The following is a 12,714-nucleotide window of genomic DNA, read 5'->3' on the forward strand; positions in this document are numbered from 1 at the left end:
TCTAGGTTGGTCACGTAAGACGTGAGGTGGAGCTTCGCGCCATCAGCCAATAAATTGGCATGATTCTATAGGACTTCAGACAATCGTCACACCTGGGGGTGTTCCCAATGCGTAAGCTCTTACGCAGCATCTCGTTCCCTACTCAGAGAACATGGGTTACGCAAGTAACCCGAGACGTTTTCATATGCTTGTAACTTTTTTCCCTCTTTACTATTTCAAAGTGCGGTGATCTAAATGAAACACTGTAAAGAGGATATGAATTGAGATCTTGAAGGATTAGTTATCCTGTGGCCCCCTCTTGTGGACAACATTACCATTATTGCCTTCATCTCTGAACCATATTAACATTGCATAGTTTTCATTTTGATCCGTTTTAGAGCAATAAATAAATGCATACATAAATACATAAAAGAAGCCAAATGAAGGATGTTTTTTGTTATTTTTTATGGAGTAACATTGAAGACAGAAAGCAGAATGCGTCCGCTTTAAATTTGAAATCCAATATAATGATCCACATCTGATTTATTTCTCAACAGTTCATGTTCACTTGAGACATAGACAACTATTTTCGATTATATGCGTTAAGCTATGATGTATTTTGAAAGGTAAAGTAATAATTCAATTGTAGAGCTCTCTAATTGAAATTCTTACTAGTAAAATATGTTGTAGAGCTCTGTAATTAAAAATGAATGGAAGTCAGTGGAGACATATGACTAGTAAAAATTCATTTGTAGAGCTCTCTAATTGGAATTATTACTAGTAGGAATTGAATTATAGAGCTCTCTAATTGAATTGCTACTAGTAAAAATGCTATTACGACAAGTAATGCTTAGTATATTTTAGGCTAAAACGGCTTGCCATAGAGGATTAATGTAGTGTGGAGCGCGTGCGTCAAAGCCACGACGCGTTGCTGTGCAGTTGAGCCCAAAAGCAGAAATAAGCAAGCATTTGACCTTTTTAATATATTACTCTACTATTATTAGCTGTGTCTCATTTAGAAGGATGCGCCCTCCGGAGGTCGCATTCGAAGGCTGCATACGTCATCGAGGCTGTCTCATTTCAGAAAAGCAAGTAGGACACTTCAAATGCGACCTTCGAATGCGACCTCCTTTCACAGATATTCGAAGGATGCATGAGATGTATCCTTTGCTAATACAGATAACCCACAATTCTTTGCGTCGCCGTAAACAACTGTCGTTAATTTGAAAAATGCCGGCACCGGCAGATGTACATACAAGCTAAAATGTGGTGTTTATCATTTAAATCGGTAAAAACGGATAAGGTTGTTCTTAATATCCTCCTATTTTTGTTCTCTAACAGGTATGCTGCAGCTCTTGAAACACTGAACAAAATAAAACAAGTAAAAGCATTTTTTTTAAATTACTTTACAAATTTAAAAATAATTTTCCTTCATTTAAGTAGTGTGAGAGTGCAACGATGCTCTAAATTTGTTTGCATAGTAACGTGATAAATCCTGTTTCATTTTCCAACTGTCCTTTTTTTCTTTCCTCCCGTCCTACGAAGGCCGTCTCGTTTTTGTTCTAAGTTAAGGACACTTCGTATACACATCCTACAGAGGATGCAACCTCCGGAGGATTCGACCTCCGGAGGGCACAGCCTTCCAAATGAGACACAGCTATTGTGTTGAATCGCTGGAGTGTTTGTATTTAAATACCTTTAAAAGACGTGCAAATGATGTCTTTGTTGACGCAGACGAAGAACTGAGCCGTGCATCCCATGTTAGTTAGTGAAACCTATGAAACAGCTCATTTGCACTCAATGTAGCTCTTTAAAATGTTCTTCTATATTTATTGTGTACAATCGCCGGGGTGTTTATATTTAAATGCTTTTAAAAGACGTTCAGTCATATATAGACGTTTTTCCTGAACACGGAAGTAAGTCCGACTCTTAACTGAAAGAATGCTTTGCATTTCCGGTCTGCATTGTTTCTAGTCAAATTAGGGTATATTCCGAGCTAATAAACTAATGTTAAACGTATTAAAATGTTTTTAAAAAGCACATGGCTCCATAGCGCCATCACTTGGCAATGTCGCAATGACCGTCATTTGTCAGTGCCTCACTTTAATGAGTGTGTAGATGGCACGAAGCAGTGGACGTTAGCTACATTAAAAACAGATGGACGCTATTTGAATGGGTTCCTATGGAAACCAGAACAGAAAAGCATTCAATCTGACGTTAGAATTCGTAATGGCAGCGCTCATCGTTTACTCAGGAAAAAGGTCTATAGATCGCAGACGGGGATCTCCGAGCCGTGAAGCTCATCTGTGTAACACATTTGCTGAAGGCAGCGCTTTGGGTTTGAAATAAAACAGCTCACAAACAGCTGATTTAGCTCTTGATGTGTTCTAATGGGTATTTAGAATTAAATCGCTGTAATATTTTAATTTTAAAGGCAGTCAAATTCGTGCAAATGATGTCCTTTGTGGCCACATATATAGAGAAAGTACGCACTGAAGGAAAGCTTTCGGTTTTGAATATAACAGCTTACAAACAGCTGAATTTATGTCTTGATGCGTTCAAATGGGTATTTAGAATTAAATCGCTGGAATATTTTAATTTTAAAGGCGGTATTTATTTGCATTTTCCACTGATTTCAAGGTGAAAGTAGGTCAGCGCTCTCCTGTTGAGTGGAGTGGAATCGCTCCTTTGGAGGGCGCATTTTTTCTCAGCCCATGTAAATCTATGGGACATTTTTCCATTCAGTGAAGTGGAATTGCTCCTTTAGAGGGTGCATTTTTTCTCAGCCCATGTAAATCTATGGGACATTTTTCCATTCAGTGAAGTGGAATTGCTCCTTTAGAGGGTGCATTTTTTCTCAGCCCATGTAAGTCTATGGGAAATTTTTCAAATTCAAAAATTAATAATAAATACACTGTAAGTCTGATCAGTCTAAAAAGATATAGCAACTAACTTGAAGTTAGGGCCCATGTCTCTGCCAAGTTTGGGGATTGTGGCATTAAAGGCCTAGGAGGAGTAGCGTTCAACAAAATTTAGTCTCAGAAGATTAATAATAAGTTTAAATATATATATATATATATATATATATATATATATATATATATATATATATACACACACATGACAGTCCTTGCCATTATTCAGTTTCATTGTATGGAGAAAAAAAAGTGTTAGACAAAAACATTGGAAAGAAAAGTTGCACAACCAACCGAGAGAACCGCAGCCTTGAGAGGCTTGTCAAGCAAAATCGATTCAAGAATTTGAGTGAACTTCACAAGGAATGGACTGAGGCTGGGGTCAAGGCATAAAGAGCCACAACACACAGACGTGTCAAGAAATTTGGCTACGGTTGTTGTATTCCTCTTGTTAAGCCACTCCTGAACTAAGACAACATCAGAGGTGTCTTACCTGGGCTAAGGAGAAGAAGAAATGAACTGTTGCCCAGTGGCAAATGCTCAAAGTCGTCTTTTCAGATGAGAGCAAGTTTTGTGTTTCATTTGAAAACCAAGGTCCTAGAGTCTGGAGGAAGGGTGGAGAAGCTCATAGCCCAAGTTGATCGAAGTCCAGTAATTTCCACAGTCTGTAATGATTTGGGGTGCAATGTCATCTGCTGGTGTTGGTCCACTGTGCTTTTTGAAAACCAAAGTCACCACACAAAGAAATGTTAGATGCTTCCTTCTGCTGACCAGCTTTTTAAAGATGATTTCATTTTCCAGCAGGGTTTGGCACCTGCCCACACTGCCAAAAGCACCAAAAGTTGGTTAAATGACCATGGTGTTGGTGTGCTTGACTGGCCAGCAAACTCACCAGACCTGAACCCCATAGAGAATCTACAGTATGGGGTATTGTCAAGAGGAAAATGAGAAACAAGAGACCAAAAAATGCAGATGAGCTAAAGGCCACTGTCAAAGAAACCTGGGCTTCCATACCACCTCAGCAGTGCCACAGACTGATCACCTCCATGCCATGCCGAATTGAGGCAGTAATTAAAGCAAAAGGAGCCCCTACCAGGTATTGATTACATATACAGTAAATGAACATACTTTTCAGAAGGCCAACAATTCACTAAATATGTTTTTTATTGGTCTTATGAAGTATTCTAATTTGTTGACATAAGAATTGGTGGGTTTTTGTTAAATGTGAGCCAAATCATCACAATTATAAGAACCAAAGACTTCAGTCTGTGTGGATTGAATTTATTTAACAGAAGTTTCACAATTTGAGTTGAATTACTGAAATAAATGAACTTTTCCACAACATTCTAATTTATTGAGATGCACCTGTATGTTACGATTGTGGAACCTTCAAGCTAACCATGCAGGTGAATAAGGTAAAAAATTAACTAATAGTTATCACCTTATATACTCAGTTGATTGATTACTTTGATAATTGCAAACTTTTTTTGTATTACAAGTTTTCTAAAATGTTAGGTTTAAATATGCAATTGAGGCATTATTTAACGAAATATGCACTAATTTGCATATAATTCTAGTACAAAAATCTAAACACTAGATGAAGTCAGTTTCAAAACTCTTGTTTAATTTTTTTTACATATTAGAGTCAACCATTTTTACAGAGGGAATTTTGGGTATCTCATTTTGTCACAACATAAATCAGAAAAAAAAACACTATATATTTTTTACCATTTTTTGGGGAAATAAAATGTATAAAATCAAGCAATTTATATATGAACAAATCCCTCTGTAAAAACCTTTGGGATATAGACAGGAATAAAAATGTAAAGTCTGGTGTGTGTGTGTGTAAGTGCTACTGAAGTGGAGATTTGTGGCTCAGTGTAGAAGAGAAAACTCATTTTGAGAAAACGGGCTTTAAAAATATGCATTGTAATTGAAATCTATTGACACAAATAGATAAAGTGCTATAAAATAAACACTTCACAGTGTTTTTTGGATGTTTTCTTTCCACTAGTCTGAAAAAACACTTAATGAAAAACCAAAAAACCAAAAAGCCCAAAATCTCAAAATTGATAGGTGCATGAAAAAACTGCATTTTTGCCTGCAGTGTCTCCCCTTAAGAGAAAATCAAATGTAAAAGGTATTTTTGAAACCAAATTCTATAAATAAAAGTACTTATAAAATAAAATTGTAACAACCTTCGACTTCAGATGTTTTTTGCTCTTTGAGTTGAATTTCTAAATCATCCACAGACTGGAGTGGACCAAAAATAATATAAATAATTATCTTGCAAGTAAATATTTTGCTAATGTGAATGTCAGAAATGCACTTATCACTGGTTTCTATCTCTAACAAACCCTGCCATACTTTACATATCTCACCTTACCTAATATTTTTTAGCTAAAGGGGGTTCATTTTGTTTTGACATAGCAAATTTGAAAAACTATCTTTGACTTGACAGGTTTTAATTTTCTACTGTATTGATAGAATCGCTAAGTGTGGTTGAAGAGGGCAAAAAGTCACATTTTTGTGACAGCACCCAATTAAAAACCTGAAATTAACCCTGTGTCAACCCCCCTACGGCTCTTATAGTCAATCCACACGCACAGAGAAATGTTATTAAATATGTACATTATTACGTATGTACATACAATTTTTGCCAATAGCCCTTTTTTGCTTTTGTTCAAGATTGATCAGATTTGCGTGTCCGGTGTCTGGTGAATTTACTTTTTAAAAAAAAGAAAAAATTAAGAAAGAATATGACAAAGTGCAGTTACAAAATATTAATCAACATCTATGTGCATGAACCAGTCACAATCACTGCAACACTCACAATTCAGCAGTTAAGCTAAATCAATGTAAAATGTCAAAAAGTATTAATACAGCTCAAAAAATCCATCAACTTCAAAAACTGCTGGTCATCTCTCTCTACCCTCTTTCGAGGCTATAAAGCCTTGCAGAAATAAGAAATAAAAGGCTCAAGGCTTTGCAATCTTTCTCAAGAGCTTTATATCTGTCAAGACAAACAAGAGAGTTCAGACCCGCTTCAGCAGCTGTAAATGTTGCGTGGAAGATACAGTCTTACCTCACCATATGTCCTGAGTTCCAGATCTGTTATTCCGGAGCGATGAATCTTCTTTTGCTTATGTGAAGTATCTTGGAGCTTAGTTGGGTGGCTCGACATCAATAAAGCATCCGTGAACTGAATAACTCTTCTTCTCAAAATGGATGGGGTTGCCATAAAACCTGACCTGCATTTATAAGACAAGGCCTGCTCACTTCAACATCTTACCAGGCAATAACATTAACGGAAATAATGATTAGATCGCAGCACCAATAGCTCTTATATCAATGTCATTTCTATTACAGGCGCAAATACTGTATGCATCCTTTTTAGGTTGGCTTATAGACTGTTTCATCTGTATGTTAAAAATCAGAATATTGTATTAGAAATACTAATAACTAAAGTTACAAGGAATGAGCAAAAGCTATAATATCTAGATAGATAGATAGACATTGTATTTGTATTGTTATGGCGGTCAATTAGCATTGTTTGCGTTTGTGCTTATCAACTTACAAAAACGAGAGTTTTTTTCTCTTTCAAACTACCCTTCACGAATTCGTTCGTCGTATTATTTATTATTTAAAGCAAAACGAACCTGTTATAAACGTGTCCAAAATCACCAAAGTTGCTAATGTCGCTGTTTGTATTGCTTTCATCTCTTGGGGGTGACTGGTGATACCTGTGAAGCGGTCGCGTCAAATGCAGTCATGACGGAACATTTTTAATAAATGTAAAATTGTAAATTTTAGTTTTGAATTCACTTGTGTAGGATACTGTTGATGAAGAAAAGCGAATGAAAAGCTTTCCACACAGCACTACTTATTTGTTTGTTTTATAAGGAGAAATCAGAGCACCAAACATTTTCCATCATTCACATAAACATAAATTGCATGAATTACATTACATAACACGCATACTTTGCTGTTACCATACAATAGCGCTAAACAGGAAATAAAAATATAAATATATAAAACATTTTAGTTGAACACAGAAAAAATGCTCATAATTACTTTTATATGAATTTAGTGTTGATGTAGGCCTACTGTTAATTAAAATATGTTCCCAGAATATGCTTCTTAAATATCATTGATAAAATATAAAATATAATATGCGCACCTAATGCACATCCTGTGATCTTCAATTTGTTGCAATAAGATTGTGTTCATAGAGTGTTTTCAGACAAGTCATCAATTGGCATATTGACGCCCCTGAACGTAAATGCCACTGAACCGAACAAAACTCACATATTTTGCTGATTATTGCTACTGAGAATGGTCAATTATTGTCATGTTTTGGGCTGTACTAATTGGTCATACTGGGAAAACATTGGAGTAGGTTCTTATAGACTGCCAAAAGTTTTAACAAATCGAGGAGAAGAGTGCAAAAACTGTCTGCGAAAACAAAAGGTGTTTGTGGTTGGCCAAACTGAACCAGGAATTGTTTGTTTTTTAATCATTTCCGGTCAGGTAGGTGAAATATTAGGCTAATATCTTAATACTGCTTGTACGTATCTTCACCTGTTACCTTTTGTTTGTCAAAATATTGCGGCCTTTCCTGCTTACTATCTCATTCTCTATATGATTTAGCAGCTTTCACACATTTTTCCATGGTCAGAGGCGCCCTGGGGTAAATGGCACCTTTGATATTATTTTCCTTTAAACCACTAGATAGCACAAAAACGTGCTGAAGCCCTTTCCAAAACATTTTATTTTTAATATGCACATGCAATTTTGTCCGATCCTTGAAGCGATCACGGGCAGCGGCGCAAAGTTGATTCTGTGCTTACTTGATCTAATATTTGATGGGTTTTTTTTTTAAGAGTTGTAGATTTAAGAAGCAAAAGACAATTGCTCAAATTAATGCATATATTTTGAGACAAAGGTCTTCTTAAAGGAGTAGTTCACTTTCAGAACAAAAATTTACAGATAATGTACAGTACTCACCCCCTTGTCATCCAAGATGTTCATGTCTGTCTTTCTTCAGTTGTAAAGAAATTATGTTTTTTGAGGAAAACATTTCAGGATTTTTCTCCATATAGTGGACTTCTATGGTGCCCCTGAGTTTGAACTTCCAAAATGCAGTTTAAATGCAGCTTCAAAGGGCTCTAAATGATCTTAGTCGAGGAAGAAGGATCTTATCTAGCGGAACGACCGGTTATTTTCTAAAAACATTTACAACTTATACTTTTTAATCTCAAACGCTCGTCTTGCAGAGCTAGACAAGACGAGAATTTGAGGTTAAAAAGTATATATATATATATATATATATATATATATATATTTTTTTTTTTTTTTTAAATAACCCATCATTTTGCTAGATAATACCCTTTTTTCCTCGGCTGTGATTGTTTAGAGCCCTTTGAAGAGGCATTCTGGAAGTTCAAACTCAGGGGCACCATAGAAGTCCATTATATGGAGAGAAATCCTGAAATGTTTTACTCAAAAAACATTTCCTTATGACTGAAGAAAGAAAGACATGAACATCTTGGATGGCAAGGGGGTGAGTACATTATCTCTAAATTTTAGTTCTGAAAGTGAACTACTCCTTTAATGATTTTCAGTTTTGTTTAAGACAATTAAACCAACAGTTTTTAAATAACGAAAGAATATTAAAAAAAAAAAAATGGTATTTGGGGTAAAAAAAAAAGCACCCCTGCTGCTGGGGCAAAAAGGCACAATAATTAACATGATAATTAATAGAAGGCTGACTTTTCCATTTGTTGACATGACATTGATAGATTCAGATGGTAAATATTATATATTATGTTGGGAGTCAATCTTAGAGGTAATCACCATGTTTAGAATGAAACCATCATACTTAAAAACATAATATTAATCATATATTAAAATATAATTTGTTGTTACTACTGTAAATCTATATTAAATTATAATGGGATCTCCTTCAATGCTTTCAGAATCTTTACTTTTTAAAATGATTTTGTTTCTCTTTTTAAAAATATATTTTTATATTTTAACATATTTTGATGACAGTATATTTATTTAACAAAACAAACTTTGCTAAAGTGATTGTTTTAAACAAATATTAACTTAGACATTATTAAAAAAACATTATAGATTAAGTATTTGTATTCAATACTGTTTGCCTTTTGCCCCTTGCCACCTTGCTGTTGCTCCATAAATGTTCAATACAAATGCAATTTTTTGCAATTATACATTTTAGGTGCAGTGAAAAGCACATTTTTTTCTTAAGGTGTACCTTTAGCCCCATTGTACCCTATATTAACCATGCAATCCATGCTGTTGTTTACATCCGAGTATTGCCAATATGGCCGCACATCTGGGTAACTGACCAAATCGTGACATAAGTGCAAAACCCTCTATTGTTCTGACCAGGTCCATATTAATTATTTGATATTAATAAAAACAAGGCTGTGAGGGATATAAATACAGTGAGTTCAATGGATTGTACTGTAGTTTAACAACATTCTGATTTTTCAGCTGACGAAACATCTTTTTAAAAAAACTTTCATCGGATAATAACTTCTTGAAACACTTTTTAAAAAGTTGTGAGTTTTCAAAAGCATGTAATCTAGGACCTTTATCCACCTTATTTTTTCTTGTACGAGCAGGCGCAGCCAATTTTTTTTTTATTTTATGGATCTGGCTTCCGGTCTCATCCACATCCAGCTATTTTTTAGCTGTACAAAACTAGTTTTGCCGCTTGATATTGCAAATTGGAATGTCTTACCATGTTATTTTAATGTATTATTGTAATTATGAACACAGTAGTTTTACCATTGTTATTCTTCTTGATAATTCCCTATAGCGACTAATGAACCAGAAGTCTCGCCCATAGGCTTACCTCCACATTGAAGAATAAGGTGGATTCAGTGCATTCCACTGTGAAGATTGTAAATCCCTCACAGAAATATAGTCTAACCTGTCTAAAGTCTATGGTTTCCAAATAAGAGAACCACATTAAGTTAGCTGGAAAAGCCCCACTGTGGGAGTTCCACAAGGCTCGGTGCTGGGACCGTTAGTCTTTCCTGTCTAACACTCAGACATTTATAGATAGCTCTGAATTGTCATTTAATTGCATGGCTTCTCTTATCGCTGGTGTGCCGATGACACTTAGCAGTACATGTCCCCTTCTGCCTCCATGTCTGCAATCTCTGTATGCCTGACTGACATATCAAACATACTCGATCTTAATCGTGACAAGACTGAGATCTTCTTTCTCTCAGCCGTGACCCTGCAGCAAATCTCTCTTTATCACTGTCACACAGTTGTTGCCTCCAGGTGTTTAAAAATTCATGGTGTTTTTGTTGGGGATCCTATTATGATGACTGCCCTGTCCTGCTGCTTTATGCAGTACAATAAAAGGAAAATAAGTTCCACCCTTTTCTACAATCTACTCCTTGTCCGAGCTCTACTGTCAACAATTGTCACACTAAATACCACAACTGTTTTCAAAATTTATAATTCTAAGAAATATTTCTTGCAACAAATCAGCATATTTTTGACCCTGGACCACAAAACCAGTCATACGGGTCCATTTTTCTGAAATTGAGATTTATACATCATCTCAAAGCTGAATGCATAAGCTTTGCATATACACTGATGTATGGTTTGTTGGGTTAGGCCAATATTTGGGCAAGATACAACTATTTGAAAATCTACTAGTACTATAGCGCATCTGATAGGACGTGAACTTTTTTGAGAAATAGGAGACGGGATGATCAACACCATGTTCATTGTTACGTCCCTTTGTTTTATAAAATAAATATTTTATATTTTAGATCTTGCGGGACTAGGGGTAAAGGGAAAAATAACATTTATCTGTGTGTGTGAGTATACAATAATGCCGACAGGCAAATAGATCTTGATATTAGTGACCATTTATTTTGCACAGTGCCCAGAGAAAACAAAACAATGATATCAGAGTATTTACAATATTTACAGTATTTACAAAAGCAAACACTCAAACACCAACATAACAAGCGAAAGAAGGTGGGAAGGGGAGAGCACGAGAGGTGCCAAATAAAAGAAATAATCAAAACAAAACACAGCTAACTAGTTGTAGTAATCTGAGCTAACTACCCAAAAGAAAATGTAAGGGGGAAAAAAAGGTCTTCGGCGTAACAACGCCCTAACTAAACTATTCTAACTATGGGGAAAAACAAAACATACAGCGGGTGGCACTCTCTCCTAAACTAGTGTATCTAATAAATCCAGAATGTCCTACGTGTTGTACAATGTATGTCGCGCGACCTACTTACCTGCTCACGCCTTCCCAACTTAACGTACAGTAGGGAACAGCAAAGACGGAACAGTAAATGCAAAACTGTACACTGTATAACACTTTTTCACAAAGGACTTTTCAGGACATATAATAACGCGAAATACCAGACGTCAATACAAATAACAAAAGGAGTGCGTACAAGCGTAGCAGTGGACAGATACAAATGAGCAAAAAGCTGGAGCGCGCGCGACAGTAACGGCACTTTAAACCGGCCGACGTCAGATGACTGGATAACATAAACCGGGCGTCATCATCCAGGTGGAAGAGTGACAAACTGGTGGACCAATGGGAATCTGGAACACACACAACAGACTAACACACACAAACATTATGCAACTTACGTACGTATACGTAACATTCATCTTCTTGCAATAACACTGCACCTGCCCCGGTGGCACTGGCATCCACCTGTAGCTTGAGCAACTTTTCAAAATTAGGGGCAGAAAGTACAGGAGCATTACATAACTGGTCTTACACTGTATCAAAACCTAGCAAGCAGTCACTGTCCCAGATGAACTTTCGGCTACTGCTTAAAAGATCAGTGAGTGGGGAAACTACTGCAGATACCAAGAAATTGGCGCAATTCACATTTATTTCTGGGGGTAGGGAACTATAGGATAGCCTCCACTTTGGCAGCAACAGGTCTCACACATCCCTGACCCACTTGTTTCCCCAGATAAGTGACTATTGCCTTTCCAAACTCATGTTTGGCAGCATTTAAAGTTAGCGAAGCTGCAGCCAACTTATTGAACACATCCTCAAGTTCATTAACATGTTCTTCCCATGAACTTGAATAGACAACAACATTGTCTTTGTAGACCTCGCAATCTGTGACACCTGCCAGGACCCTCTGCATCAGGTGTTGGAAGGTAGTGGGTGCATTCCGCATCCCGAATGCTAGAACCTTTAACTGCATAAAATGATCTGGTGACACAAACGCAGAAATCTCAGAGGCACGAGGAGTGAGGGGCACTTGCCAGTAGCCCTTAAAGGGATAGTTCACCTATAAATGAAAATTTGATGTTTATCTGCTTACCCCCCGGGAATCCAACATGTAGGTGACTTTGTTTCTTCAGTAGAACACAAACGAAGATCTTAAACTCAAACCATTGCAGTCTGTAAGTCATGTAATGGCTGTGGATGGGCACCAAACCTTTGAAAATAAAAAATACATGCACAGACAAAACCAAATTACACCCTGCAGCTCGTGATGATACATTGATGTCCTAAGACACGAAACAATCGGTTTTTGCAAGAAATTGAACAGTATTTATATAATTTTTTACCTTTGATACACAGCCACGTCCAACTGTCCTGAGCACAAGCTCAGCATCTGGCGCGTTACCTGTGTATGCGCTCTGGCGTAGTATACGCAAACACCGGAAGGGCAAATCGGTGAAAAGTCAACAGTCCCGGATGAGTTTGCGCAAGCAAACTTAATCTTTTAGCTTTAAATCGGTTTGAACAATCAGGATAAGCGCAGGTAATTACCAT

This window comes from Garra rufa, chromosome 25, assembly GCF_049309525.1.
Source record: "Garra rufa chromosome 25, GarRuf1.0, whole genome shotgun sequence".
Lineage (NCBI taxonomy): Eukaryota > Metazoa > Chordata > Actinopteri > Cypriniformes > Cyprinidae > Garra > Garra rufa.